Source organism: Mangifera indica, chromosome 8 (assembly GCF_011075055.1).
Source record: "Mangifera indica cultivar Alphonso chromosome 8, CATAS_Mindica_2.1, whole genome shotgun sequence".
NCBI lineage: Eukaryota > Viridiplantae > Streptophyta > Magnoliopsida > Sapindales > Anacardiaceae > Mangifera > Mangifera indica.
The window spans coordinates 17264229-17290893 of record NC_058144.1 but is presented as its reverse complement, the minus strand read 5'-3'; the positions used below and the strand labels follow the sequence as shown (position 1 = coordinate 17290893).

Below are 26665 nucleotides of genomic sequence, written 5' to 3'. Positions count from 1 at the left end.
GATATCATAGGTACACCAAGGTACTTAAAAGGAAGTGCACCAAACTCAATGCTAAGGATTGATTTTAGGCGCTCTACTTCAGAATTATTGACCCCTAAAAGATAAAGATTGCTTTTGGTCAGATTTGTTCTAAGTCCGGACCATGAATGAAAGTAATCTAATGTGTCTTTTATAAGAGATATGGAATCCACATCTGCCCTACAAAATAACATGAGGTCATCTACAAAACATAAGTGTGTAATATTATTTTTCTTACACTTCCAGTGATGGCTGAAACAAGCATTCTCCTTTAGTTCACTAAGCATGCAAGAAAGCACTTCCATGACAATGACAAAAAGGTGTAGGGAGAGAGGATCCCCTTGCCTTAGCCCTCTAGTACTTTTGAAGAAGCCAATAAGTTCACCATTTAGGCCCACCGAGAACATAAGACTAGTAATGCAAGTCTTTTTCCAACTAATAAACTTTTACGACATATCAATGGTATCAAGGACAACAAGCAAGAAATCCCAATTTAAGGTGTTATATGCTTTCATGATATCTATCTTTATGGCACATTTCTTTTCAAGTGTGTCCTTTTGGTAGCTGTGCATAAGTTCTTAGCATAAAAGAATATTTTCACCAATGCAATGACCTCCTACAAAAACACATTGAGCTTTGCTAATGAACTGCGAAAGTATGGTTTTGAGGCGGTTTACCATGATTTTGGTGATGCATCTGTACAATGTATTACAACAAGTTATAAGCCTGAAATCCTTACAAAGAGAAAGGTTAGTAATTTTAGGAACAAGAGCAAGTATAGTGCAATTAACCTCTTTTAAGAGATGACCCGTTTTGAAAAAGTGCTTGATGGCCTTCACAACATCATCACCAATTATGTCCCATGTTGCCTTGAACAAACATGCACCATATCCATCCGGACCTAGAGCCTTGTTATTATCCATAGCAAAGATGGTCTCTTTGATCTCTTCCGCTGAAATTTCTCTTATGAGCATATCCCTTTCCTCATGTCCAAACTGGAATTTGACTAACTTTTGAGCTTCTTATGATTCACATTAGAATACTCATTTCCATTTATGATAGATTTGAAGTGCTCCATAAACTCCTTCTTGACCTCTTCTATGTTGTTTACAAAAGATTCATCCTCCCTTAAGATCTCATAGATAGAGTTCCTATTCCTTCTACCTTTGATGCTTTTGAAAAAGAACTTTGTATTTTGATCACCTTCCTTCAACCAATGAACTTTTGATTTTTGTCTAGCCAAAGATTCCTCAACTAATGAAAGGGATCTATAGGTTTCTAAACTGATTTTTTCCTTTCGAGCAAGTTTCTCATCCAAAGGGTTAATATGGAAAAACTCTTGGACGTTTTCAAGTTGCCTCCTAGCTTCTAACACTATTTCAGAAATGTGGCCAAAAGACTCCTTATTTAACTTCTTTAACTCACCTTTCAGCTTTTTAAGCTTGCTTATCACATTGAACATGGGGTTGCCTTGTACTTCATGGCTCCAAACTTCACCAACAATGTTGAGAAAGTTTTCATGGTGTGTCCACATATTAAAGAATTTAAACGAAACTTTCCTATAATCATCTATGGATCGCATTCTTACTATGCAAGGAGAGTGGTCGGATATAAAGAGGTTGAGGAAATGAGCCATAGCATTTGGGAATGTATCCTTCCAAGAATCATTAATAAGAGCCCTATCTAGTTTGCATGCTATCCTCCTCTCGCCTTCACTATAATTGCTCCAAGTTAGGAGATGACCTATGAACCTTAGATCATCTAATTCAGCCTCCCTAATGTAATTCCTAAGGTCTTCACAATAGGAATTACCCCAAGTTCCCCCACCAATCTTTTCTTGAGGGTGTTTAATAGCATTAAAATCTTCCAATACAATCTAGGGCGAGTTTTACAAAATGTGGGATTTATTAATGAGATTACGCCAAAGGTCCTTCATCTCCATGGGATTATTGCTGCCATAGACTATTGTCAAGCCAATACTAGTATTTTCTATTACAAGACTCACATCACAATGCAAGTATTGGGCATCATCCGTAATAACATTGAGCCTAATAGTAGCTTTATTCCATCCAATCAAAATTCTGCCTATAGAACCATCTATCGCATTACTACAATGTTCCCAACCTTCCCAAATACTAGAGCATACTCTATTAGCATTCGTGCTACGTACTTTTGTTTCAAGAATAGCCATAATATTAATCTTATTTTGCAAAATGAATCTCCTAACCTCCTTTTGTTTGATAGGAGCATTTAGGCCCCTAATGTTCCAGCATGTTAAATTGGTCAGTTTTTAGAATCAATGAGGGATGAGCTCTACCTTTGTTTCACCAACCTCCTCCGCTGTGATTTGCTTAGAATGTCACCCTTCTCTCTTTTGAAGTCCACCTTATCAACCTTGATTTTGTCTCCAAAATGGTTTATTTCTAGAGATTCACAATGGTCATGATCTGCATCTTCATCTCTTGTAGTATTTTTCTCCACTTGCTCCAAATTTGTATGTTTGGCCATCGTTGATATCATGGTGCTAGATGAAGATACACCATGAGTTAAGTCCAAGATATTAGATGAGACTAATTTCTCACATGTCTCATCTAATATGGTAACCTTAATTCCACTAGGTTCATTGGTGGCTAAGGCTGCAAATTTGTTATTTTTTAATGCCTCCACATTATTGACATAGTTCTCCTTTTCGATCACTAACTTTCTCCTTGGGGTCTCTAAGTTAACTCTACCACTCATATTGTTCTCCTCTACAGCTTAGTGATTTTCATAATTTGCCATCCTTGCTTTTACACCTGTAGCTTTCTCCTTACTAGTCTCCTTTTTTCCTTTATACAAGCTAAATTTCCCTTTATCAGCCTCTCATTTTTGTACTTTCCTTTTACACTTTTCATTTCCATGACCAAACATATTACACAAGTTGTATTTTAAAGGTTTCCATGCATACTCCAACTGGATTGCAACCTTTTCTTTATTTGGTAGCACAAGCTCTATTGTATTTGGGAAATCATGGTTGACACTAATCTCCACACAAATATGTGCAAACTCTAGTCTACTCCTTTCCTCCATGACTGAATCCATACAAAGGGGACGACCTAGAACGCTAGCAATATGGTTAAAACCCTTCAAACTCTAAAATTCCAATGGAATTCCATAGAATTTAACCCACACTGCTATTTTCTTTATGTTTTCCGCCACCATTGAAAGATTTTTTTCCCATCTCCTAACAAAAAGGGGTTGCCTTCCAATCATCCATGTTTCCTCTTCCAGGATTTTCATCATACCCTCCATATCCTTGAATTTTAGAAGATAAACTCCTATTCCAGTGGATATAATATCAACAAGACCATAGTTGGTCTAATGACGGACTGCATACCTTTTGACAAGAAGAAAAGACATTCTTCTACCTATGAAGAAACCAATGGCATACTTCTCCCATCTCTTTGCACTTCATCCGCAACTTCTAGAAGAGGGGAAATGAAGTATTTTCCCCTAGCAAGGTTTTCCATAGGGGGAAAGTATTCTAACTTCTGGTTTGTTAATTTTTTCTCCTTAAATAAATTATCCCAAGAGCGTTTACCTTCAGCCGTCGGAACCAAAGAAGTGGTCGTCAGAAAAGACCCTTTATATGGCTTAGAGGAAGAGGGTTCTGGAGTGATCCCTTCTTTGCAAGACTCTTTTTTGGAGACGTTTGAAGCACTACCTTCAGCATTATTGGTTTCAAGTGAAGAGGTATTATGGCATTTCATGCATGTAGAAAGACAAGTTGGCAAAGGTATGTCCCTATTTGACATATCTTTTTCCAGAGTTTAGCCAAAAAAATATGAAAATTCAGTTTATACAAGGCACAATAGCCTATGCTCCACAGAAAATTCAGTCTATGCAAGGCACAGTAGCCTATGCTCCACAGAAAAGCAATGCACAGTAGTTTATGCATCACCAAAAAGGAAAGAAACAGCTCTACAAATGGAAATAGAATCTGTTGCATACATCAAAAGGGAAGGAACGAAAATAGATACAAAATAAAACAAAAATTTGAAAAAATGAAAACCGTCAACAAAGAAAGAGGAAAACAAGAGGAAACCTGGAAACAAAAGTTGGTCACCGGAGTAATACAACCTAGAGATTGAAAACAAGGTACTAGAATAACACAAGGAACTAAGATGAAAAAAAGAAGAAAGAAACTAGGGCAGAGGTTACACAATACTTAAATAAAAACTAAAACTAATGATATTTAAGGATGACTGAGAGAGTGAAAACAAGGAAAGAAGCAACCATGAGGGGAGGAGCTGACGACCAGTGGGGTCACCGAACTGGAAAGTTGGTACCGGAAAGGCCACCAACCAATGAGGAGATTGACAGAGGGTGGAAATAGCTAAAAGGAAGAGGATGAGATTTTAGAGAGATAAGAAAGCATTTTCAAGAGAGAGAACTTAAAGATCTCACTTGCCCAATAATAAGGAATTGATATTGCAAGTGTGTTTATCAAGAGTTATGAGAATTTTAGTTCTTATAAACTCATAACGCACCTCGTCTTTCCTACATTCTTCTGTACACTTAGGCCAATTACTTGTTTTCTTCTAGGAATAAGTAATTTTACTTGATGGAATATCATTTACTTTCTGTCTATCTTTCTTATGAATTAGAACTCAAATGAGTTATATTATTTACCCACTTGATCTTTTAGAGAATGATGTCTAAAAGAATCTTCCAAAATAGATTTTAAAATCTATTTGGTATTGGACGGGCAATATTATTAAGTTTTCTTTAGAATATCACACAAGGTAATCTATTTAACATATGGTTCAACTAACTCAAGTTAATTGTTTAACATTAGTGTCAGTACCATTATTAGATAAGTCATTGGACTTCAATCCAATGTGTACAGCACATGTAAAATGTCTTATACTCATAGATATAAACATAGCTTACAATCACTAAGGTATTACCTTAAAACATTTAGTGCATATTAAAACTCCCATTACACCTCAGGAATTAAGTTAGACCATCAGTCTTATATATTCACCTTCTTGGTTTAACCCAAGTAATTGAATACATATGTTAACAAATTCTTTATTTCATTCTTGAATTTCTTCAAGGTATCATATTCATTGGATTGTCTAATGAATTAGATGAAATTCAAAATTTGTTTTGTTAGGCATAAACAACTAATTCTTATTGTTTAGACAAAATTCAATAGTCGAATGATACTTCCACTCAAGACAGTCAAAGACTGACTTAGTCATCTTTGTCTAAAAAACATAACTACTATCCATCATTCAACAACAATCAAACTTATCAAAATTCCAATCATGACTTAATTCTTCGTGCCAAATAATCATAGTTATAAATCTTTGAAAAGTTTTATTTCTAAAAAATATCATAACTAGTTTTTATTTCATTTCATCTTGCTCATAGGCTAGAAATAATACATAAATCCTACAACTAATGTGGCATGCACGTGTTGCATTTCCAACTTGTAGTTCCACCTCTTCTCTTGTCAAGCATCTTATTATGCCTCAGTTTTTTTTCATCAAACAAATGTGAGATTTTAAATCTCGTGTTAAATAGTTTGAAATTTCAAGAAAAGGTTCAATTCTCAATCTTACCTAAAGTTGAAGACTTAGTCTTCCTTCTTTCGTTAATTAGAAAGGTTTTATAGCATTTGCTTCAATGGCAAGGCTTACCACATTGAGAGCAAATTACTTTACTTCTATCAACTACGACTTTATAAGAGTTTACTGTGTTCGAATATTCTAGCCAAGATTCATAATTTAGTCAAGTGTTAACCTTACTTCTTTCTTCCTCTATTTTCAAACCGGTTTCGACTTATTTAGCCATTTTAATATGTACATCAGCATTCACTATCATCCTTATCAAAACCTTTAATGGATTATTCTTTTTTATCTTCCAAAAAGTCTATAACGAACTTAGTGTAAGATTTGGGTAGAGACGAGATAACAAGGTTAAATGTCATGTTATTCGTCATACATAAGTCTAAAGTTTTGGCCTAGTTGATCAATTTAATTATATTAGAAAGTGAGTTCCGTTCTTCGCTTCATCATCCATTTTCATGTTTCTTATAAGGATTAAATTCCCTCATTTCAATGCCAATTTTGTGCATAATCGGTAAACCTTGTGTGACTACATACAAGATTCTTCTCTTCTAGTACAATCAAAAGACATAGATACTAGTCAAAGTGTTTTGCATCCAACTCAAACTTATTTTTAAATATCTTTTCAAACATTAGGTCATGTGCTGAGTTTATTCTACAAAACTATGAATAAAGTCATATTTTATTTTCATGTTTATATAATGTGGCCTTTCATTAAACAAATGCTCCTATTATTTTATTCAAACCAATAGCCCTCTCTATTGGACTCTAGAAATCCTAGTAGACTTTTTAACGAGCGAGATCCCGTTAAATTAATTGTCCCCTTCACTTTGGTGAACAAGTTCTAATTAACCAATTAGGTAGGTTAATCAAACCAATCACAAAAATTCATGATCTCTAATTCAACAGCTATGCATGAATTAATCATTAGATATCAATTATGATTCTCGATTTCAATAGGGAGGATACTATATATCATCTGTGCAATAATAACTGCATGTCCCTAATTCTACCTCTAATATACTTTTACCTTCGCTTTGGCGAACAAGTTAAGTGTACTAGTTAAGTCAGACCCAATACAAACATTCACTCAATCTTCCGTTTATTAGAAGTGTACCCTTTGCTTTGGCAAACAAGGTTCTAACGAATAGAGGTTTGCCTTCAAGCATCGTATTGGAAGACATTTGGTTATTTTCAACTTGATATAGATATATATTTAGGGGATTTATTATTGTCTCACTAATTTTAGTTATTTAGTATGTGAGGTGGTTATTCGAAAAAATAAATCCTAACATGCGTAATACACCGTAAATTAAGCGTGCCAGTATACAAATTTAACTAATGTCAATCCCCTTAAGCCATAAGAGGTTGACTGGTCAACCTAGGCTCTACTCTTTAGGTCTTCAATAATTCCTTCATCTTCAGGCTTCAATTGTATATGATTTCATTTCCTAGTTACAATTTTTCCAGTAATGAAAAATTAAATCCTATTATAATTTTACATTCGTAGAACAAAAGTCTCAAGTTACATTCGAGGGGAGTTAGGTGAGAAGAGAATTACAACAAAACTTTGGAGAATGCAGGATACCGACACCATACATATAAAAGCATACATACATCATAATCAAAATTAAAATGAATTAATTTTAATTATTTTACCCAAGTGTCAATTTCTTTTAGTCCTTCAAGTTTTGCATAATTGATTTCAACTTCAAAGGTCAAGAAAATCTTAATTCAGTCCTAGATCAATAAAATGGGACCAAATTGATCTTTTCCACTTTGTTTAGCATGTAGGTAAAGTGTCCAATAATACATATAAAATTTAACAAAATTCCAAAAGCATGCACGACTAGAGAACATGGCTAGAAGTCATAGGCATGCTTGGAAATCACGCAAAGGCATGGCTTGGACATATGATGTCAAGTCGTGCCCGATAATACTATGCCAGGGTGGTGTTGAGGAAGGTGTCACCTGACCACCCTATGCATGACTTGGAGCCAATTGTGCATGGATTTTTCTGAGCCTAAATTCTTTCGATTTTTTTCATGATGAAGAAACCCAAAAAATTCACTAATTTTTAGCAAGCCACATCATCGAGGTGAGGGAATATGTCGCGTACACCATCCTCACACTAGCAGCAACCTTTGGAACATGCAACAAGGCATATTGAAGGTGATTTCATGTAACAGCATGAATCCGATTTGGCATTCAACAAAAAAAATTTTAATAACCTATAAATCTCAACAGTATTAAGCAAAAATTCAAGAAACTAAAACTTAATAAATTTAACACAAATTTGCATTCTTTATATGATCTCAAACGTATTACAACAACAAAATATCAACCAACAACATTAAATTAATAATAACATCAATCATAAAATTGGAACAACAATTTTATAATAGCCCATTACAATTTATTCAATATAAATAATTAAAAATATGCAATCGAATTAAGTGAATTCACAAGTATAATTTTGTGATTTAATTCCTTTAGGCTGGTTTTGGTACCACTATAGGGAAATTATAGCCTTCGGGTATTTAAAATTATAACATTTTAAAAGAAGTTTAAACAATAAACCAATATGTCACAAAAACTTTTCTAGATTGTCTTTGTAAGATAATTAATTCACAAACATGTTATTGACACTCATAGGGTATTTATAGAATATACCTGTGCAAAAATGGTTCCTTTGACTTTCATTGATTAAGATAGATTGTGAAGTCACTCCTAGAACCCAAAGTAGGTCCGAACCTCAGTATCCATAAAGACCACAAACTGATTAGAGGTTAAAAGCATGCTAAAAAATCTACTAGAATCTTTATGATAGTTAAGATATCTTAAAGTGAGACTCATGACACTGTTATTTGCTTCACCTTAGACGGCTAGGTTTTTTTTTTTCTCATTTAACATAATATTTGTTGTGATTTGCATGAGAAGGAATTGAATTTTAAAAGAACAAAAATCGTGTGCCTTAATCCTTCTTGTGAGAAAGTAATTCGCTTTATTTGTGCCTCTACCATCTGTCAGGAAAAGAAAACTTTTCACACAAGAAGTTGCATATATATATATATATATATATATATAAAACTTATATTTATATTTTTTAATTCACTTAAACTTATGGCCCATATATAATTATAAACTGAGCTTGGATTTATCCAATTAGATAAATCCAATCTAACCCAGTACTTTTCACATACAACCCTAACCACTCAAAATTATTTCACTTTAGTCCATAAGTATCATAAAAATATACTTTCAGGTCTAAAAGCCTTTTCAAGACTCAAAAGCCTCAATCTAGAATTCATATCAAATTTAACTTAAATTCAACTCAAAAAATCTTATGCCTCCATAATTCATTCACCTCCTTTTTGTGTATGACTCATAGGCTCTCCACTAAGTCGGTAGTGATTGGATTCATGTCGAGCTTCCAACCTAGCATCCATCTAGACACAGACCAAAAGCGACTTCAGCAAGACATCATAGGCACCTGATTAGTGGAATGTCAACATATGACTTTTTAACCTGTTAGTGATACATTTGCTCATACAATTAGATCCTTTTGTCATACGATATCTCTTCAAGACAAAGGTATAAATGAAGTGTCTCCTTCAAGGATCCTTAAGTTACATGGACCAACTTCTATCAATGATAAAAAAAAATAAATAGATTAAGCATAAACTCAATCCCACTATGGTCATATATTTAATTGATCATTGTCATTAGTTAGAAGACCTTAACTAAGATATCAACTCTCGTGCTTGGGAGTAACAAATTCTTTGTTGATCCATACAACCTTTATATAGATCTCAATATGGTCAATCACAACCTTTCTAGTAATCCTTTTACTAGACTACTTTAGGCTGATGTCAAACCATACTAATTCTTGCATAAGACGGTCTAGTAACCTTAAGTCTAAGGATCACATATACCTCCATTCACTAAGAGGATATATTATATAAAAACTAGAGTAACCATCCATATGGAATTATTTTGGTGGGTCAATTTGGTGAATACATCTGCAATGTGCACCCAAGTATTGCATCAAGTTGTTAGTAAACAACTTTGACACTTGAGAATTGTCATTATCTTTTGATAAGGTCGTTTAACACTATGATAACTATATCACTATTACTTATGCCCTTGGTCATGGTAATATCAGAATTATAGACGTTTTAAAAATAACCATCTAATATGCATATATGGTTCTCATAATTAGATGCCGATCTCTGATCTCTTTGTTATAGTTCAACCATTCTTAAGACACTTGTTTGAATATATATTAATATATTTTATAGACAAAGAATGCCACAGTAGGTTACAAATATGACCTTTGTTAATGAACTTGTATCTTCACAAGGATTGGCTATAGGGCACTAACTCAACATGATTTATACCATTTTTCCCTCCCTCGAACCATCCTCAATCTCATAGCCTCTGATCTCTAGGCTATCCCTAGTGCCTCTACATAAGATCTAAGAGGGTTGTCACTAGTCAAAGCATCTTAGACAATATCTAATCTCAGCCCGTTGAGGAAGATCTCAATCTTTCATTTATTTGTTTTGGCTATTCCTTAGGCGTATTAGGCCAATGCATTAAATCTAATGGAGAACTTTCTCACAGTTATGTGTTTTTGTCTTAGATTGAGATACTCCTAAGCCTAAATATATAAAATATTTGGTGACATAAATTCTTTCTCAAATGCCTCTTTAAACTCAGCCCAAGTCTTTGTATTTGTCCATTATACATCTTTTAGCGCTCATCACCAAATCTTGGCATTAACTCTTATCAAATTGGTAGCATATCATATCTTTCATGATCTATCATCTTAAACAACTTTATAGCCTCCTTCATGACCTCCAACCAATCCTCAACTGTCAATGAGTCTGCATTGGTACCATGAAACTCTGGGGGTTGGTGTCTATCTACCAAATTGTAACAAGGGTGGATTTGTCCTCGACTCCCACCCATCATCATTGGTCTCTACATGGTCTCGTCTAATTTCTCATGTTAGGGTTGTAGGTTAACAATTGATGGCAGTAACTTAATAATAAGAGGAACCTAAACTAGTTGGCCAATACTCTCTAAGGCCTTATGGTTAGCTCAGAGGACCTCTTGTATAATCCTCTTGATAGTAGCATCGTTAACTTGGGGTGTTGTAACTGCACTTGAAGTCTATCCCTAAGCCAGCCTCTGGCTTCTCTCCCAAGTTAAGACTTTCTCCTCAAAATCCTTATGCATAATGCCCAATAATCTGCTTGATCTCTTTATCTTGAAACCAAGCACATAATCTCAATAGGATATACCATTTCTTAAATATAGGATAAACAATACTTAAAACCATCGGCACGTAGGAGCGATCAATATTAAATGGGGTTTCTTAAAGTAATTAAACACTTTTGGTTTCCTAAAACCATGCTTTGATTACAAAAATTGCAACACCCCTCTTTAGACACATATCTCTATAATGAATATACATCCAAAGAGATGTGCCAAATTAAAACTTCACATGCATAGAACCAGTACCAATATGCCCTATTAATAAAAAATTCCACAATCCCAAAAAAATATTATTGAATAAGTGAAAGTCAAGTATATGAATCTAAAAAGGTCATGTCTCCAACTGAAATGCATACATAAAGAATGAATAGTTCAAAATTACATAAAGTATTTAATAAAATAAAAATGACAAAATCACCCCTCCCTCATGCACTACTACGAGTTGACTTGCTAGCTCCCTTACTGCTGCATAACTCTACCTGTAAAACAACACAAACAGAACACGTGAGTGATACACACTCAGCAGTAAGAAATCCATAACCCAAACATACACACACACACACATATATATATATATATATATTTGTGTGTGTGTGTGTGTAGTTTCATTGAATTGGAAGCAAAACTGAAATTCCCTGAAGTCTGTGGGTTGAACAATTATTTTGCAAAGTTTTAAGAATAAAAATGTAATTTAACACTTAGCTAATTAATAATTAAATTTTAATTTTAATTAGATGTGTATGTATGGATGTATGTATGCATGGTGCCCAGTATATAGCCAATGAATCGATGTGAATGTTTTTATTTTATTTATTTTCTTTGGGTTGTAATTCTAAAATAAGATCTGTATGCCCTGCCTTAATTCCCATTCTTCTTTAGTTTAGGTTGTTATTTTATTTTATTAGAATAATGTAACTAGGAAATAAAACCATGTAATTATTGAAGACTAAAGGCAAAAAGGACAAGCACGAAGGTGAAGACCTGAAGCCATGCACCTAGGTTAACCAGTCAAACCTCTTTTGGCTCGAGAGGTTTGATATTAATTAAGGTTGTGTATTAACACATTTTAATTTTACATTGTTGGATGGATTTGAATGGTTATATTTTTCCAAATATCACCTAGCATGCAGCATAAAATTTGATGAGACTGATTAATTAAAAACCCTCAATTTAAATATTAAGTCTAAAATTAAATTTATGTCTTTTAATATAATGCCCTAATTAAACCCCTGTTCATTAGAACCTTGTTCACTAAAGCAAAAGACACATTTATACCAAGTGAAAATTAGGAAATGTTCATATTAGGTCTGACTTAACTAGTATACTTTGCTTATTCACCAATGTGAAGGTGAAGTATATTAAAGGCATGAGAAGGGAATGCATTTGTTGATGCAAGGTGATATGTAGTATTCACCCCACTGATACCGAGAGTCACGTCTGAGGTTGCATGATTTGTTGGACCAAAACCTAACTTGAGATTATGGGCTTTTGGGGATTAATTTGAAATTTACCTATTTGATTATTCAAACTTGTTCGCTAAAGTGAAGGGGTGAATTAATGCATGAGGTCTCGATCTACTAGAAAGTTTATTAAAACTTTTCAAGTACAATAATGAAAGTTATTGGCTTAAGGAAAATAGTGAGAGCATTTTAATTAATTAAATCATTATTAAAATGAATATTAATTATGAATAAAGTTACTAATTATCTTTATTTATAAATTGTAGATCAAATTATCACCATGTCAAACCTAACGTATTGATCAATTCTTGAAAGAGAAAATAGGCTCATTGAAAGCAACTTCATTGATTGGTATAATAATCTTTAGATTATTCTGCATTAGGAAAAGAGGTTCTATGTCCTTGAGGTGTCGTTGCCCCGTGAGTCTAGTCTCGATACCACCTAGGAGGAAAAAGATACTTTTAATAAGTATTTTAATGACTTCGTGGAAGTTTAGTTCCTTATGCTAGCTTCCATGTCACCTGTGCTTCAAAAACAACATGAGAAAATAGATGTTCCATCTATACTTGCACACCTTTGAAAATTATGTACCACTTGTGTAAGGGTTGAACGATATGAGGTGTTAAGCGCATTGTTTGATTGCAAACTCTTTAAGGAAAAACAAGTTAGCCCTTATGTGGTCAAGATAATTGGCTATATTAAGCAATTGACGAGCTTGGGCTTCATCATGGACAATGAGCTTGCCATTGACCTGTTGCTAAAATTCTTCCCTTAATCATGGGTTAATTTCATCATGAACTTTAACCTAAACAAAAAAGAGAAAACTCTTGAGGAATTGTTGTATATGCTCAGGCAAGTTAAATAGAAGGTATGAAAAATAGATTCAACTAATGTGCTTGTGGTTAAAGCATATACACCTATAGCCAAGGCTAAAGTTAAGCTTATGCCCAAAGCAAAGAAGCAACTAGATAATGTTACTCAACCAATAAATGGTGTGGGGAAAGGAAAGGTTGTCTGCTTCTATTATGACAAAACTGATCACTAGAGGAGACATTGCAAAGCCTTCCTATAAAACAAGAATAAGAAGACAACTAAAGTCTCAATATGCAAAATAATAAACATTTGAAAACAAACTAACTGAATACCATATATCTATGGCATTGTAAGTTAGGCCACATTGGACCAAAACGTATATCAATACATCTTGAACAAAAGGTCTTGCAATTATTTGACCTTTAATCTTATGATGAATAAAAATCATATCTATTGGGTAAAATAGCCAAAGCACCCTCCACTAGACACAGTGAAAAGGCGACTAAATTGTTAGGGATTATTCATAGAGATGTATGTGGGCCTATGATGGTGCATACTAGATATGAGGAAACCTACTTTGTCACATTTACTAATAACCTTATTAGTTATGGTTATGTATTTTTGTTAAAACACAAGTTTGAATGTTTTGATAAATTCAAAGAATTCAAGAACGTGGCAGAGAAGTAGCTTGGGAAACAAATTAAAACTTTTCATAGTGTAGAGGTGAATACCTAAGTGTTAAATTCAAAGGATACCTAAAGAACATAGGATGGTCTTTCAACTCATATTTTCTATTACACCATAACATAATGGTGTATCTGAATAAAAGAATAGGACCTTGATGGAAATAATCAGGTACATGATGAGTTTTGTTAATCTATGCATGTCTTTTGAGAACATGCCTCAGAGACTACTACCTTTACACTAAACTGTGTCTCATCTAAATCTATGAATAAAACTCCATATAAGCTATAAACTAGGTGAAAGCCATGAAATTCGAAATAGGCTCTATGTATTAGAACAAAGTATTAACTCTGGTGGATGCACATGAAAGAGTAAAACTTGTAGGGTGCAAATGGATATTCAAAAAGAAAAGTGACATGGAAGGTCACGTGCATACCTATAAAACACAACTGGTTTCCAAAGGTTTCACATAAAAATATGACATTGACTATAATGAAACCTTTTCACCAATCACTATACTTAAATCTTTTAGGATTATACTTGTTATTGTTGCATACCATGATTATGAAATCTTTTAGATGTACATTAAAACTACCTTCCTAAATGGTAACCTTGTAGAGGATGTCTATATGGCACAACCTAATAGTTTTGTTCTTGCTGGATAGGCTAATAAAGCATACAAGCTATAAAAGTCCATTTATAGACTTAAGTAGGCTTCTAGAAGCTGGAATTTTCATTTTGATAAAGTTATACGAGAATTTAATTTTATCAAAAACAAAAACAAGCTTTGTGTGTATAAGAAGGTTAGTAGGAGCGTGACTATATTTCTAGTATTGTATGTCAATAATATCTTGATTATTGGAAATGACACATCAAACTCACAATCAGTAAAGGCTTTGTTATCCAAGTGTTTCTCCAAGAAAGACTTAGGAGAAGTAGCTTACATTCTCAGGATTAAAATTTATTAAGATTGAAAGCGTAGACTAGTGGGCCTAAGTCAAAGCACGTACATAGATAAAATGTTGACAAGATTCTTTATAGGGGAATCTAAGAAAGGATTTCTACCTATATCCCATGGTGTATATCTTTCAAAAGAGATGTGTCCATTTTCATAAGCTGAAAGAGATAAGTTGAATAAGATCCCATATACCTCGGTTATAGGATCAATCACATATATCATGTTATGTATGAGACATGATGTCTTATATGTCATGAGCATTTGCCATAGATATCAATCTAATCAAGGTTAAAAACATTGGATGGCTATCAAGAACATCCTAAAGTACCTGAGAAGGACTAAAGATGCGTTCTCAATTTATAAAGAGGATTTTAAACTCACTATTAGAGGCTACAGTGATGCTAGTTTCTAAACTAATCGAGATGACTTTAAATCACAATCTAGGTTTATGTTGTAACATCCGAATTCAGGTGTGTCAGTAAACTCCACTTCCAAAATTACCCTTAGAGTTGATTTTATAACTTGTTGTGTAAAGAAATTATAAAAGAATTATAGAAAACTACTAAATGAGCAATATTTTTCAAAGGGGGTAAAATGGTCATTTTATAAAGATTCAAGGGACAAAGTGCGAATTAAAATTGAAGGGTACACTTGAAATTATATGGTGGTGCTAAAGGTTTTTGGTAATTGGCTAAGGATAAAATAGTAATTTATGGAAAAGATTAAGGGCAAAATGGTCCAAGAGGTTTATAAAACATATAATCTATTCATCTTCTTCCTCATTGCCGAGAACTCCATTATTTTTTTAGCTAAAGCTTCCCTTAACCAAAATTCGCCAAAAAACCTAGCTAAACCACCTAATTTTCAGTGCCTCCAGTTATAAAAAGTGTAGATCTGTCGATTCTGATCAGTTCTAAGGTAAGAAATTTAATTTTTAAGATATGTCAAGTTTAGGGTTTTGATGGATGATCATATTTTTGGTTGATTAAGGTTGCCAGAAAGAAGAAAAGAAGGTGAATAAGCTTAAATCACCAAATCAACAAAGAAAAGGTAAGAATTTCATACTTTACATACTTGAAGTAAATTTGAGTTAGGTTATTTAAATGCCTTTACTTATATAAGTGTGTAAGGTATTAGAATTAAGATGATTTATGCTTAAAAGGATAAAGAAATTCATTAGGATTCATGATGTAATTTTTGGACATAAGGGTAAAAAGGTAAATTTTGGCCATAAGGGCAAAAATGTCATTTTATGCGATATAGGTTAATGTTGCTTAATTATGTGCATGTTATGTGAAATAACCCTTATATTAAGCCTATATTGTATAATTGAAATTAATTTGAGACATGATATATATATATATATATATATATATATATATATATATATATATATAAATGCATGAGAAAATAATATGATGTTTGAGAAGAAATGAAAAGAATAAGGAAAAATAACAAATACGCATATTTCATATTATGGTTATATATGCATACATGAGAAATCATAACATATGCATGATTTAGAAAAAATAAAGAAAGAGGAAAAATATTTTCTAAGTCATGCATGCTTTTAGAAAATGGAAAATAAGTATTTTTGGTTTTATAATGACTCATATGATACAGTAAAGCAGAAAACATACTTAAAATCCTTACACGCGAGCTGTACTATGTGGACAGCAAAGAAAATATCGGTTGTACTGTGTGGACAACCAGCTGTACTGTGTGGACAGCAAATAAAAATATTAGTTGTACTGTGTGAACAGCAAAGAAAACAATATCAACTGTACTGTGTGGACAGCCAAAAAAAAATATCAGTTGTACTGTGTGGACAGCAAAGAAAAAAAAATATGCGTGTAAGAGAGAATTATACTTTGTATGGTGACTGCAAGTACTGTCATATGTAGTCTAAACCGGTCAATGAGAAAGAGAGAGAGAAACAAATTAGTAAATATTTTATGAAAGTCATTTGCATTAGAATTATGCATACAAGCCTGTGTGGCTAATAAAGAGTTGAGAAAGATGTACGATCAGAAAATAGAAATGTCATGGCACTCATACATGCATAAATCATAATGAGTGAATCATATCTGTATAATAAGGAAAGGAATAAATGTGTGAAAGAAAAGAATGATGATACGTGTTAAATGCGTGTTCTGTGTCAATTATTTTGTTGTAAATAGCTCAGACACGCTGAGTATGAAAAAGATTAGTACTGGTATAAAATACTTTGAGTATTGAGTATGATTTTCTTACTGAGCCATATCGCTCACTCCGTTTAATTTAATATTTTACAGGTAAAGAAATGCAGCAAAGGTTCCCAGGGAGCACTAATGAGACATGAGGCTGAGGGATGAAGACACCATATTGTTGTTGATTTATATGTTTTGATGTATATGTGAATATATGCATATATATATATATATATATACCTGATGTAGATATTGGTGGATATGTATATATTTGTTTCCTATATCTATATATATATATATATATATATATATATATATATATATATGATTTTGTATAGCTATATCTATATATGTATATATATATATGGCTAGTTATGAAAATTGATTATAAAGTTCTGTGGGTGATAATTTTTATAATGATTATTATTATGTACTTATTTGGTTAATTGTGATTAAGTTGATGAAAATCCAGTCGGTTGGTAGGACTGGTTTGTGTGAATTGTTAATTGGGAGTGTTACAAGGCATAATGAAAAAGAGAAAAAAAAATTCCCCGAGCCCTCAAAATAGGGGAACTCATGTCGTTTTTCTGTAACACACCCAATAGTTAGGAGAGGTTACATATGTTCTATTTGAATGATGGTTCAATAAGTTGAAAAAGCTCTAAACAAAGTATAGTAGTTGATTCTATAATAGACTTTAAGTATATTAACCTTTCAAAAGGCATAAAAGAGGTTATATGGATCAAGAAATTCATGATAGAACTTGGAATGCTTTCGAGCATTATTGAGCTAATTGGGCTCTATTACGAAAACAATTGAGTGATTGCTCAAGCAAATGAGCCATAGTCGCATCAGAGGTTAAAACATATACTCAAATGATATCATCTAATCCAAGAGATTATTCAATAAAGTGACATATAGATAAAGAGGATTGATACAAATGACAATTTGGTTGACCCATTAGTAAAACCTCTATCACAGTAAAAGCATGACAGACACATAGTAGGATTGGGCATTAGATACATGACTAATTAGCTATAGTGCAAATGGGAGATTGTTAAGGTAGATGCCTTAGAGCCAATTGATTTAACATTTGTAATTGTAATTTATCTTATTAATTAATAATAGAATTTATAGTTATTCAGTTCATATGCTTGTTTATTATATGATTGTTCGAATAACATGCCCTTATAATGGTAAAATTATGATGAGGGGATCAAACGATTGATCGTAAGAACCCTACGCACACATTAGATGACCATTCTAGAAATGTCAATAATCCTGATATTACAACAATCAAAAGCACATGTAATGGTGATGGGATTATCATAGTGTTGAGCAACCCCACTAAAAGGTGATAATAGTTTTCACGTATTGAAGTTGTTTGCTAATGCCTTGGTGTAACATATATGGGTGCACATTATAGATGTGTTCATTAGACTTACCCTACTAGAGGATATCCATATGGATGGTTGTTCCAATGTCTATGGAACAAATCTTCTAAACATCACGGGTACATGTGATTCCTCAACAAACATTCCTATTACCATATTTCTATAGTGATAGTCCCTTATCGCAACAACATAACCAACCTAATCAATCCCTTCATCAAAATCATATCACAAGATCTATAATTCAATTTCTTTAAATTCTCCTCTAACTCAAGCAAATTATCAAGCAAAACAGATTAACATTTCCTCACACTATTATCAATATTATCATAGATTATTTCAACAAAGCGATGTTATTAATCAACCTTTCAAACTGATTATAAACATTAACATACAAACATGAAAATCAACTAAACAAAAATACTTTCAATTCATATAAATAGTAATCTTTAATTCATCAATATCAACCCGTATTACCACAAACATATTCTCAATTATATACAACACATTCATTCATAATAAGTGTAGAAAATCTCAGTTCAATGAAAAGGAGATTAGCCTACTTACATCTCATTCGATGATGCTTTGATAACCTTCACGTGGCTTTGATTGCTTTCTCTTTTCCTCCCTTTGCATCCAAGGCTCCAAGACTCACCAAATCCTCTCAAACTCTCTTTGCTTTATTGAAGAAAAAGTGTGAAAAGTGATGAGCCAACATGAATGTGTTATTTTTTTTTTTTCCAGAAATAATGGCATACACGGGAGTATACTTGAGGCATACGGGCGTGTATGACATTATGTAATAAAGTCTCATTGTGAAATCCCCATGAAATGTATCCTTATCCAATATTCAAATATGTTAGGCACACAGGGGCGTGCAAACCATTATGCACGAGCGTGTGGATCAATCAAAAACTTAACCAAATATAACGTATCAAGCGAAAAAGATGATTTTGCCCTTTTTCCACCACATACATGGGCGTGTGACCTTTCTACGTGACTGTGTGTTGGTTGTTTCACACATATTAATTGCTCAATAATAAATACACATATACAAAGCCAATATATTGAAATACCTTTAGGCATATCTGTGGGTGTTACAAAGTTTATTTATGTATTTGACTACACAATATTATCTTTTAGTTATGTTTTAGGTTATGAAATCTTTTGAACGCTTCCGACTTTGGTCTTTGACAAGGGTATTTTAGTAATTTTGTAGAGTTTAATAAATGAGGTTTTTTCCAATTCTTTTATATATGTTTTAATAAAAACAATACTTGAATAGTCAATTTAGTAATATTTTCCTCTAGAGGGTAGTACTTCTGAAAGGGAGTGTTATATGAAACAATTTTATGTGAAATAACTTTATTACCCTTATAGAATGTTATTCATCCTCAGATAATCAATTTTCTCTCTATGTTTTTTTTTTTTTTAAATTACTTGGGTTTTTGCGCATGACCATTTAGTGCACTATGGCCTAGTTGTGAGCTCAAAATTTACTCCTAAAAAAAAGTGTCCAAAAACTCATTGATTATGATAAACATATAGTAATGAGTTATAATGTCTAAACCACAATTAAGACAAATTTCATAGAACCTTTTTTATGATCATACACATCGTGTAGTAAAATTCTTTTATTGTCGAAACCCTATCAAGGATAGGTTATGGCATGTCAAAATCCTAGTCTTAATCATTTATCGAATCGGTCATCAATATATTCAAAGCATGTAATGTGTCACTACGAAAAACCTCTTGTGTAATTTTCTGTATACTTTGACTAAAGATTTGGCATTTGTCTAAGAACTCAAAATCAAATATATTAAGCCAAGGAATTCCTTCTTGACTATTACTTATTTCTATATACGAACATCATATGACTAATCCGACTTATTTTACGTTACATGAATAACCTTGTTTTTATATGTCATATGAAACATACATATCTATATAAGATTCAACCATGACATCTTAGGTCTAGTATGATCCTAAGACGAATTATTAACTATATTTTAAATGTTTATGTTATTCATATAATCGGTCATGTTTAAAAAATAGTTCACTAACTATTAATCAAAACTAATGTCCTAATGTTATGACTTTTACAGTCAATCGCACTAACAGAGTTATTAAACATGCTTACTGTTTAATGTCATTGTCTAATTGTTATCGCATACGCAGGGGAATTCTTCGATGATCTAATCTTTCAAAGATTTGTATCATCTGAACAATTTACACGTATACATTATATTTAACAAATAAAAAAATAAAGTGAAACAAAATATATATATATGAGAAACAAAACACTTTTTTTATTAATATAAATTATTTATATAAAATGAAACACTCTAAAATCGACAATACGATTAGTTCCTAAAATGTATACTAACAAGTAATTTATAAGTTACTTAATTTAATTACCGAATGAAAACACTCATGCATTCCTTCTGATTATTTTGCAAGTAGAATATGTGCTGCTGGTGGCGGGATGAGAAAGAGTGAGCTAAGCTAAATGCATAAGGGGTTGAGTTTTATCATGTTATGTTTGTATTTTATTTACTTTGAGACCTTGTATTTATGCAGATTTGCGAATGTAGACACCCATTGCATTTGTTGTAATAAAAAATTTTTTCATGCACCATTTACTGTTGTAAGTTATCTCTTTTGCATTAAAGTTGAAATGGTTTATATTTTAAGTGTCTTTTTGGATGTGTCGAAAGCTAATCGTCTCGAGAGAAATATTACAAAACAAAAGATTCAAAATATGAAAAAATTGAAACATATATCCAAAAGAAAATTTAAACATTGATTAATCATTGAAATGAATGACTTAGTGTGAAAAAAAAAGGCAAGGTTGATGTAAAAAATTATACGAATGGAGCTTCATTCACCTAATTTGGTTAGTGTAGCTTTTTACAGGAGGGGTTTGTTTTATATTTCATGCGAACAAGGGGTTCCCATTTCGAGAACCCTATCTTTTCATTATTCTTTCTCTATACGAATTGTGGGATTTCTTTGTCGTTTTAATATTGCTTTACCGATTTATGAATATTTATTAAAACAATGTATAACACCAACTTAAAATAACACTATTTAAACACTCCAAATGTTAAAACAATGTAACATTAATAATAAAAACAATCCACAATCACTCTTAGTCTAATTTATACAAAAACAATATACAAATATTCTAGGTAGCATTACTAGAAAAATTTCTGAACACATTTGAAATCTTCAAAGTCAATGGTCAGAAATTGCAAAAGCTTGGATTTTGATTAGAATACAAATAAGAGAAATGAAGATTATTTTTTCAAGTAGTGGAAAACCAAAGAAAATTCACTAACGAGATCTAATTATCATGCATTAACAAATTTAAAATTTCATTATTATTTAGTTCTAAAACTCTTTTCTACTTTCAACTGTAGAAGGAAGATTTGTTCTGAATGTCATAAAATTAAACATATAAATCAAGTGACATTAATTATTTTCATGTTTAATTATATTATAGGAAACCCTACTGAGAGGAAGGAAATATTGCAAACTGGAAGGACAAAAAAAAGGGCTCTCAGTTTGATTCTATTTGCAGAAATATAAGTTAATAAGTACCCCTTTCATCAAATTATAAGGTGAAACCAGATTTATAGCCATTAAAGCTGCTTTCAAGATCTCATGGTAGCTAAGAACATTATGGTTTAATCTTGCTGGTCAGAAGATTTAGGGGATAGTAGCACATAGAAATCAAACTCAATCAAACATTGTAAAGCCTAAGAAAACATGTTTCGACATTCTTGAAATTCATGTCATCAGATTGTACTACGCACCAAAAGTTCACCTTTCTCATAAAAAAAAAAATCCATCTTCTGTATATATGTAGGCCATATGTTTGTTCAAAAATCTACATGGATTGGTGCAGTCAGGATCAAAGTCACTAAATTCTTCATCTTCCATATTTGTTGCAATCATCAATTTAAGCCAGTACAAATTGTATACTGCAAAAAGGAGCAAGCCAATCAATAATACCATTGATTATATGAAATGTGGTCACAAAAAATAAATGCAATTCCTGTTAATTATTGTTCCCTCAATGAGATGAATGCTGTCATTTGTTTTTTGATATGTTCAGCTTGAGAGCCTTGTTGATGCAATCTTGGATCTATCGTCCAAGGGGAGCTTAATGAAGCTGAGTGAAGTATGCAGCCGCTAGATTTTTTTGATATATTGAAGATGTGTTCGGGTGCTTCGAAACAAAGCCAATATAAGTTTTGCATATAATCTTCCCACTCAAAAACCTACAGAGCTCAGGTTGTTTCCTGTTTCCTCTCTGGAGGTCTCGGTTTGTTTTGTTTATATATACTTAACCAAATAAATGAGATGAATGGTTTTCTGACTAGAAAACATTACATGAATAGGAAGAATCAAAAGATATCACGTCCACTACTTTTTCTATTCCAGCCATCCACTGTAATAGAATTATCAACCATGAAACTCCACAACTTACTTACATTACACCTATGCTTTCTTATTCTGGAAAGGTTTAACAAAACTATTACCATTTTTTACCAACAAGAACTTGATGAGTAATTTAAAAGAAAAACTCTGATTCAATCTTGAAGTGTCAAGAATGAATACACATCAATAATCAAGGAATGATGTCTCTAATAAATTGTTACTAACTTTAAAATATACAATGACATAAAACAAAGCCTGTCACTGCCATCTCAATCCCCTCTCTCTCTCTCTTATTCTAAAATTTTGCACAGCCAACAAGTTAACCTCCAGATACAGAATTAGTTCCAATCATCTCAAAAGTTCAAAAAGAAGCGTGTGAACTCCGCATTAACACACGTGATGGTCAGAGGAAAAGGATGGTACAAAATTTTACCCTGCTATACAATCCATCTAACACAACAGCTATATGATACTTACCAGCAATCCTTGAAGGTATATGACAATGCAGAAACATGAAAAGATTTACGAAAAAAAAAAATGGTACCTAGGAGTTTTCTTAAAGGGTCAAATCCATGATAAAAGACATCCCAAAATTTTATATAAATCATGAAAAATTTGTAACACAACAAACCCTTCAAATCACTAATACCACTAGAAGAAGACAAAACGATATTGACTCTAAACAATGAACTAAACAAAGTTAACCTTGTCCTCAGGATATTGTTGCTTCAGTAGTGGTTCAGTAGATATATAAGCCAACTATCAGATCAACCCAATAAGATTATAAAATCATCAGTTTCAAAACAAAAATGATCTATAAATAATTGAGGGAACAATATCTACACAATGGTCGGAGATGCCAATCAATTTTTAAAAAAAAACAACCAATTCCCAACTATCTTTTAATATTTTGCGACACCAGACAAAACAAATATTAAGAACTTAGCAAATTTCGTTCACATCCTCTCAGGTTTAATCTAACTACAAGAAACCCCTAAATTCTACTTTCTGTTGAAAAAACAAATCAGCGAAAAACTAACCTTTTTCTGTGGAAGTACTGAAGCAAACGGTTTGTAATATTCAAAAACAGAGAGGATGAAAAATACGAAACGAAGCAAGAATGGCAACTGTAATGTAGGCGCTGCACCAAACGCCGACGGCGAATAACAGATTGAAGAAACCAGAGGAAGTCATGGATTCATCATTACAAAGAGATTAATAATTTAATGTAAATTAAAAAATAAAGAAATTATTGAGAAAGAAATGAAAGCTAGTTAGGGAGAGGGAGGGGGAGAGCGAGAGGAAGAAGAAACGACCACCAAAGCGAAAAGAAATAAAGAGTGAAGACTGTTTTGTTTTGTGTGCATAAAATATGTAAATATAGTAAAAGAGTTGGATGAGCCAACAGTAGCCCGATAGGGCCGGTCAACATGGCAGGTGGAAAGTGAAGTTAGATTTTAGTTTGATGACTGCACCTAATAGTAATAATAATAATAATAGGGAAATTATTAAAAATGGCAAAAATGCTTAAAATCACTATTTTCAAACAAAAATACCCAAATTTATTATTCCTAACAAAAATGCCCATGAATTTTTTTAAAATACCAAAATTACCCTTTTCCTCATTTATATAAACCCTCCTCACTCACTATGAGGGGTTAAAGTAATTTTAGATAAATATGGAGGGTTTTTTGATATTTTATATTATAAAGGCATTTTGACATTTCTTTATTTATCTCATAACTTTTTTTAAAATGTTTAATTGTATTTGTTAAGTCTAATTTTTATGTCATAATATAAGGGTTAAATACAATGTTTGACAAATATGGGGGGTTAAAATAATTTTAGATAAATATGGCGGTTTTTTGATATTTTACATTATAAAGACATTTTGATATTTCTTTATTTATTTCATAACTTTTTCTAAAATGTCAAAATTACTCTTCCCTTCATCTATATATACCCTCCTCACTCATTTTTATTACATACACTTCTCATATCACTCAAACACTCACTCTCACTTTCATTTTTATTCAAGATCAATTAGTAGGGATTCATTCGGACAGAAGACATTCATATTTTTGAATTCGACTCGAAAAAAAATTATTCATCAAAAAAAGGTATTTATACCAATCTTAGCCTAAAACTTAATTGTATTTGTATAGTCTAGTTTTTATGTCGTAATATAGGAGTTAAATATAATATTTGATAAATATGGGGGGTTAAAATAATTTTAGATAAATATGGGGGTTTTTTGATATTTTACATTATAAGGGCATTTTGATATTTCTTTATTTATTTCATAACTTTTTCTAAAATATCAAAATTACCCTTCCCCTCATCTATATAAACCCTCCTCACTCACTTTTATTACACACACTTCTCATATCACTCAAACATTCACTCTTACTTTCATTTTTATTCAAGATCAATTAGTAGGGATTCGTTCGGATAGAAGAAGTTCGTATTTCTGAATTCGATTTGAAAAAAGACTATTCATCAAAAAAATGTATTTATACCAATCTTAGCCTAAAACTTAATTGTATTTGTTAAGTCTAGTTTTTATGTCGTAATATAGGGGTTAAATGTTATATTTTGACAAATATAGGGGGTTAAATGTAATTTTAGATAAACATGGGTTTTTTTTGATATTTTACAATATATAAAGGATTTATATAACATGTTAAGAATAGATAGATATTGCTTTGATACAAGACAACATACAAGGGTGTTAAATAAATAAAGAGATAATTGAGGGGTTAAATAAAATGTTATTAAAATTAGGGGGGCGTTTTGATATTAAACATTGTAGGCGCATTATAATTGAAATGTTAGGTTTTTTCGAGTTTCACCGCTTTAGGATATATTGACTCGTATTATCCAGATTTCTTAAGAATTTTTCGATTGTTGTCATTCTAGGGTATTTCAACTTTTAGAATTCGAATTTAAGTTCCGTTTTAGGATATATCGACTCGTATTTTTTACATTTTCGAAGAATTTTTCGATTCTTACCATTCTAGGGTTTTCAACTTTTAGAATTCGAATTTCAGTTCCGTTTTTTTGAATTTCACCGTTTTAGGATATATCGACTTGTATTTTTCAGATTTCTGAATAAATTTTTGATTCTTGTCATTCTAGGGTATTTCAACTCTGAGAATTCGAATTGTAGCTACGTTTTTTCGAATTTTACCGTTTTAGGATATATCGACTCGTATTTTTCAGATTTTCGAAGAATTTTTCGATTGTTGTCATTCTAGGGTATTTCAACTTTTAGAATTCGAATTTCAGTTTCATTTTTTCTAATTTCACCGTTTTAGGATATATCGACTTGTATTTTCCAGATTTCTAAAGAAATTTTCGATTATTGACATTTTAAAGTATTTCAAAGTATAGAATTTGAATATCTATTTCAAAGTATAGATATTATAAATACGTTTTAAATGGAACATTAAAAATAGATAGATGCATTTTGATATAAGATAATATACGAAAGTGTTATATAAATTGTTAAATAATTATAGGGGGATAAATAAAATATTAGAAAAATTTGAGGAGTTTTTTTTTATATTAATAATTTTACGACTATTTTACATAGTTATTATAAATTTTTTTATTATAAATGAATAATTATCTTCAAAAACTTGTCATTGCAGGATTGATAATTAAAATGGATGGTTATGCATCGGTTCGTTATTAAGGAGAATGGATTCAAGGTGGCAACAACACAATGAAATATGTTGGAGGAGCCAAACAATTGATTAAAATCCCTTATGGAACAACATTCGAGGGATTTATTGAGCTTTTGAAG

The 26665-nt window shown here is 32.0% G+C and overlaps 1 long non-coding RNA gene across 1 annotated transcript; it reads right to left on the bottom strand.

Moving 5' to 3' along the window:
- Window positions 1-22001: 22001 nt before the first annotated feature.
- LOC123222925 lies at window positions 22002-24204 on the bottom strand. Its single transcript, XR_006503729.1, has 2 exons — window positions 23898-24204; window positions 22002-22397 (listed from the first exon to the last, which is right to left on the bottom strand). It is a non-coding gene; the product is annotated as an uncharacterized LOC123222925 (long non-coding RNA).
- Window positions 24205-26665: the final 2461 nt, after the last annotated feature.